The sequence below is a fragment of the Platalea leucorodia genome, assembly GCF_965183815.1.
Source record: "Platalea leucorodia genome assembly, contig: HAP1_HAP1_SCAFFOLD_193, whole genome shotgun sequence".
Classification (NCBI taxonomy): Eukaryota; Metazoa; Chordata; class Aves; order Pelecaniformes; family Threskiornithidae; genus Platalea; species Platalea leucorodia.
Window position 1 is genome coordinate 21,191 of NW_028121363.1, and position 6,201 is coordinate 27,391.

The 6,201-nt window shown below is 49.7% G+C and overlaps 1 pseudogene across 1 annotated transcript; it reads right to left on the reverse strand.

Moving 5' to 3' along the window:
- Positions 1-4,879: 4,879 nt before the first annotated feature.
- LOC309603756 (olfactory receptor 10AG1-like) lies at positions 4,880-5,818 on the reverse strand (annotated as a pseudogene). The gene has a single exon. The product of its transcript is annotated as an olfactory receptor 10AG1-like (transcript).
- Positions 5,819-6,201: the final 383 nt, after the last annotated feature.

Consider the following 6,201-nt stretch of genomic DNA (forward strand, 5'->3'; position numbering starts at 1 on the left):
TTACTGCTTCAGGAATAGTTAAAGAAAAAGAAAGCTACTGGATGGCCAGTGCTGAATTTAGTTAACAAAGAGATCTCAGATTTTCTATGTCATGTTGTCCTCTGTCTTCCCCAGCTAGGTCTCCCAGGCTGCTGTCACTTGAGGCAGGACTCTGGAGGAGAAGAACTAGCGGTGGATGTGGATCAAGTCAGGGGTCGCTTGGATGAACGCAATCCTTCCCAGTGTACAGGACAGGAGGGTCGGTATCCCAGGGAGCTGAGAGAGCAGGCCAATGGCACAGTGAAGCCACTCTCCATCATTTTTGAGAGGTCATGGAGACTGGGGGAACTCCCTGATGACTGTCAAAATGCAAATGTAGGATGCATTTTTCAAAAATGCCTCATGTGCAGGGGAACGAAAGGCTGTGCCCCAGACCGTGTCCACTCGGCTCCCATTTCTGGGTGTCCAAAAGAGAAGGGGACTGGATTTACCCCGGGGTAGGTTGTGCCTGACCATCCTCTTTGCTTTCTCTGATGAAGGGACAGGATTGCTGGATGTGGGCAGAGCAGTGCTTGTCTTTTACTTGGAAGGCAGAAAGGCTATCAGCATCATTCCCCACAATATTCTTGCATCCAAGTTAGGATATTATGGTCTGCATGGGTGGATGAGGAGATGGGTAAAAATTCAGCTGGACAGTCGGGCTCGGAGGAACGTGGTCAATGCGTAGTATTCTGCCCAGAGGCCTGTAGCTGGTAGGGTCCTGTCATGTTTCAAGGGGTTTTAATTACCCAAGAGAGTTGAGAAAATGCTTTTTCATAACATTTGTAGATGACAGCACATTGAGGAGCGCAGACACTACATTGGACGGCAGGGTTGCCGTCCCAAAGGATTTAGACAGGCTGGAAGGATGGGCCAATAGTAGCATCATGTTATCCAACAAGGAAAGATCTAAAGTCCTGTCCTGACGTTGACTAAGGCCCTGCGGTGACAGAGGGCAGGGACTGCCTTGGTTGGTATCAGCTCTGCAGGAATGGCTCTGCTGGTCCTTTGGTTTCGTTAGGCAAAACACAAGCCATCAGCAAAGGCCGGAAGCATCCTGGGCAGTGTGAGCAGGAACACAGCCAGTGGAAGTGATTATTGCCCTCTAGTCAGCACATTTTCGAACAGATCCAGAATACTTCCCTAGGTTTTGACCTCCTGCAATGCCTGAGAGACATTGATAAGCTGGAGCCAGTTCCGTGGAGGGCCACCAAGGTAGTCAGGGTCAGAGCACTTGTTCTGCGAGACGAAGCTTAAAAAGCTGGGCTTGTCCAGCTGGGAGAAGGGAAGATCCTAGGGGAACGTGCAGCAGCATGGCACTGTTCCCAGGAGGACTGAGTCAGGCTTGTGGCCATGGTACAAGGCACAAGGACGAGAGGCAATGGGCTGAAACAAGAGAGGGTCAGGCTAGAGAGAGGGAGAAATTTTTCCAGCATGAGGACAGTCAAATGCTGAAAGCTGTTTCCGAGAGAGTGTGCACTGGCTCTGTCCCGGAAAGTGAGCCAGATGTGTTTGGATAAAGCCCTGAGTAATCTGGTCTGAGCCTGCTTTGAGCAGGAGGTTGGTCCAGACACCTCCCGAGGTCCCCTCCAGCCTGAATGATGCTGTCCTTCTTTCCCCTTCATGTTTTCCAATTCGGGAGAGCTCTCAGGTTCTCCCGGACCCCAGGAGTCATTCACGTCAGGTTCAGGGCTGCTTCACAGGTGTCCCCAAACAGGCCTGACCCCATCCTTTCCTTCTGTTTTCATTTCCCCCTGCCCAAGTTGTTCTCTGTTACCCTCCAAAAGAACAGCCTACCACGTTCATCCTTTCCCCATTGGCCCTGCATTTCTTGTTTTGTACCCTCTCATGGTACGTCTGAGGTGGTTGCTGTAGTGTTTCTGACCACGGGTTGCGACTCAGTTGAACACATCACTCTCTTCCATTACCTGTGGTGTCCTGCAATTCCCCATGCTGCTTTCCTGCTGGAGGCGTTGGCCCACAAATCTTAAATGCTGACATGTTGGAGTTTCAGTCCCGAGGGACCTTCACATCCTTGTGACTTTGGCCAACAGAAATCTCTTGAAGTTTTTCAAGATGAAGGGGGCAAGGTCTGCATAGGGAGCGGGATAAAGCCCATGCACGAGGAGCAGCTGTGACATGACTGGCTGAGGAGTGTCCTGAGGAGAAGGGCATGGGAGTTATGATGGATGCCGTAGGAGCCAGTGTGTTTCCCATTTTGAAAGGGGGATGGAGAAACTGGAGAAAGTCCAGAGGAAGTCTGTCATGGTGGGGTTAGGGACCTAAAGCACATGAGCTGTGTGGAGTGCTGGAAGGAACCGGGTCTCTTTAGTCTGCTGAAGGAGAGGCACAGGGCAGTCTAAAAGCAACTGAATCCTGGCAGAGAAAACAGCCATAAGTTTCTTCCCGGGGGCTTCAGGCTGGGCCTCAGGAAAAATGGACTAGGAGGGTGATGCTACCCTGCAGCAGGACCCCCAGAGCCTCTCTGTGATCTCCATTTTTTGGAGGTTTTCAGGTTTCAGTCAACCTGGGATTGGTGATACCCCACCCTATGCTGGGAAGCTGGACCAGAGATCCCAGCCCTCCCTTTCCCAACAACCCTTCCGTGAGCCTGTGCTGTGCAGTGTGCCCCAGGAGAAAGGATTCAGCTGGAGGTGGGGGTCTCTGCAGCAGAGGGCCATGGGACAATTCAGGGTGGAATGGTCTTGTACTCAGGAGGTCTCTAGTTCTACCTTTGGCTCCAAGCAGGGCCAGCTCTGAGGTCTGAGCAGGTGGCTCCATAAATGTCAGCACCCCTGTACAAAGTCTGCCACCATTACAGAAATGGAGACGAGGCATTTGACCAGCTCCTTGAACCCAGGAATGGGTATGCCATGCCTCCTGAGATTCCCAGGGACACCTAAGCTTTGTGTGCCGAGAAGTGTGAGTCCTCCTTTGGTGTCCTGGCCAGTCTCCTGGCAAATGCGGTGCTTTAGGCTGTGGAGAGAATCAAAAGAATCTTTTTGACCAGGTTAGGTTCATTTTTCATGCTGAAATGCAGGGCAGATGAAGGGAGCTCAGAGCTTCCAGGCTCTCTGCTGCCCAGTTAGGACTTCAGAGACCAGAAATGCAGGTAACGGTGTTGTGTCAGTGTCCAGCACATGGAAATGTTGGCTTCCTTTGTGCCTTTGCACCTTTGCACTAATCTGGGATGTGTCCCTCGGCTGCCTTTGGTTAAAAAAGAAACAGCTGCCATCTTCGACCTCCCTCTCCTCCACAAAACAGGGAGAAAAGATAGGAAGCAGGGATAATTTAAGGGCAATGCTGTCTAAGACGTGTAATATTTAAAAGTAACAGAGAGCTAGCAGTGAGAGAAAAAGCACTGTTCTAAGAACTTCGTGCCAGAAGCTAACTACTGAGCACTTATGGCTATTTTCTCAAGTCAAAATGAATGTTGGAATGAAATTAAAGTGCTTTAATTAATCATAATGATGAATAAGAAGGAACTCCCTTACAGCACTGTGCTGTTCCTGTTATTATAGTGATAGTACCGCTCATTCCTTAAACAGCCTTGAGAGCTGCTTTATTCTTCTCATTTCCAAAGCTCCACCTACTCAGATCATCAAAGGACTACCTCAAATCTCTGCGACCCAAATGTCTCCAGCCTTCTCTCATCAAAGGTCTTTTACCCCAGGACACTTCTCACAATCACTTCAATACACTGCCCGGTCTCTATTTTTCATCTGGGGGAAGTCAGGGTATTCCTTTGCAAAGCCTTCCCCACAAAAGCCTTTTCTACATGCTAATCCCACTGGTATCACCTCCTGCTGGGTACAGCTCCGTCCGCTTTCTGCAGAGCTCCATGGGATGGGCAGTTTTCCTGTTTCTTCTGCCCATTCACCTTCACAACCTTCTTGTATTGTCTGCGTATCAAACACATTTATCCCCCACAGTTTCAGCCGTTCCCAATTGTGCTCACGATTTTAAAAAGTTGCATAAAGAAAAGGAACAGGGGCATGTTTGGAGCGATGGCATTTGTCTTCCCAAGTCACCGTTACGCGTGATGGAGGCCTGCTTTCCTGGAGATGGCTGAACACCTGCCTGCCGATGGGAAGGAGGGAATGAATTCCTTGTTTCGCTTTGCTTGCACACACGGTTTTTGCTTTACCTATTAAACTGTCTTTATCTCAACCCTCAGTTTTCTCTACTTTTACCCTTCTGATTCTCTCTCCCATCCCACCGGGGGAGGTAGTGAGCGAGCGACTGTGTGGTGCTTAGTAGCTGGCTGGGGTTAAACCACGACAAACAGAAACTCCAGAGGTCTCAGGGCCCCTGTTCCAGTGCTGGACTGGCCCCGTGGTGATTTTTTTTTTTCTTTTTATTCTTTGTGTCAAGTTAGTCAAGCATTACACAGCTCAGTGCAAGACATCATAGCAGGGGAAGATGACCTTCATGTCTTTTAACTTTTTTAAGCTGATTCCACACGGGGACACTGTAGATAGTCCGTGGCATCTAGCAAGTGATTTCTCAAGCCTGAGGGCAGTCATCTCTTCATTGGTTGTGTCACCCTCTGGGCCCTACTGACTACTGACCATGCTTTGACTCTTTCCCCTGAACGTTACGTTGGTCGGATGCAGCTTGAAGTAGCTATTGGCATCACACTCTTGAGGGGCACTGAAGGTGCTCTAGAGTACAAAGATATCATGGTGGGGCATGGCGTAACAGGAATGCCTCAGGAGACCTCTCCGCTTCTTGAGCAGGATGAAAGCCAGGCTGGACACATGGTTTTGTCTGAGCAAATATGGGATGCTTTGTTCAGGCAACCACATAACCCAGTGGGACTTTTGGTACTGCTTGGGACTATTTTACATCCTCGGTAGCATCACTTTGTCCATAGGAGTCTCCTCAAGGCAATTCTCACTTCCTTACTCCTCAGGCTATAGATGACAGGGTTAAACATGGGGGTCACAATTGTGTAAAACAGGGCAAGGTATTTGTCGGTGTCTACTGAATCCCTTGACCGTCACTTTAAGTAGACGACTGTGGCCGAGCCATAGAAGAGCGTCACCACCCCGAGGTGTGACGAGCAGGTGGAATAGGCTTTGTGTCTGCCCCGACCTGAAGGCATTTTCAGAATTGCCCTAATAATTTGAATGTAAGAAGTACCTATGAAGGAGAAGGGAAGGATTGCGAAGAGCAGGATGATGGTGTACAGCATCCCTTGGTTCCAGCACGTGTCTGCACAGGCCAGTTCCAGCAGAGGGGGGACATCGCAGAAAAAGTGATGGAGGTCATGGGATGCACAGAAGGGCAAAGTGAACACCTGGTAGGTCTGTCCTACTTGCACTGGTATGACAGCCACCCAGGACCCCACCACCAGTCTGATGCAGAGACCCCTGCTCATGACGAGGGTGTAGTGCAGGGGGTCACATATGGCTATGCAGCGGTCGTAGGCCATGGCAGCCAGGAGAAGGCATTCAATGCTGCCCAGCAAAACCAGGCAATACAGCTGGGCAGCACAGCCCAGGAAGGAGATCCTGCCATCCGCCCGCAGGAAACCCACCCGCATTTTTGGCAGAGTGACTGATGTGTAGCAGATCTCCAGGATGGACAAGTTCCTCAGGAAGAAATACATGGGGCTGTGGAGGCTTGAGTCCACCACCGTGATGAGTGCAATCAGGCTGTTCCCTGTGAGGAGCATGAGGTATATGACCAGGAATACTGTGAAGCACAGGCCCTGCAGGCCGGAGTGGTCAGAAAATCCCAGAAGAAAGAATCCGGATCCAACGGTGTGATTCTCCGAGCCTTTTCTTTGGGGCATTTTTCCTAGACAGAGCAATCCAAACAACAGGCTCTCAGAGGATGCTAATGGCTTGTCCACCATCCCACACACTTCAAGCCTAGAGAAAGCCTATGAACATCAGCGTACACGTGATTGCAGGATTAGGCGAGCTGGACCAAGATCTGCCTGAATGTTTGGAAATCTAACATGGTTTGCTTGCTGCAGGGGGAGGGTTAAAAAGAGGAAAGAACAGAATCCTTCAGCCTGAATGACTGGGATTTTTAATACGGGTAAAAGAAACTTGACTTTCTTTTTCAGAGTTGATTTTCTTAAACAGAATACCTGGTGAGAGATGAGAAAAAAAGAAAGAAAAAGGATAAATACTCACCCCTTTAAGAACAGTCTTGCTTACGTTCCTTGTC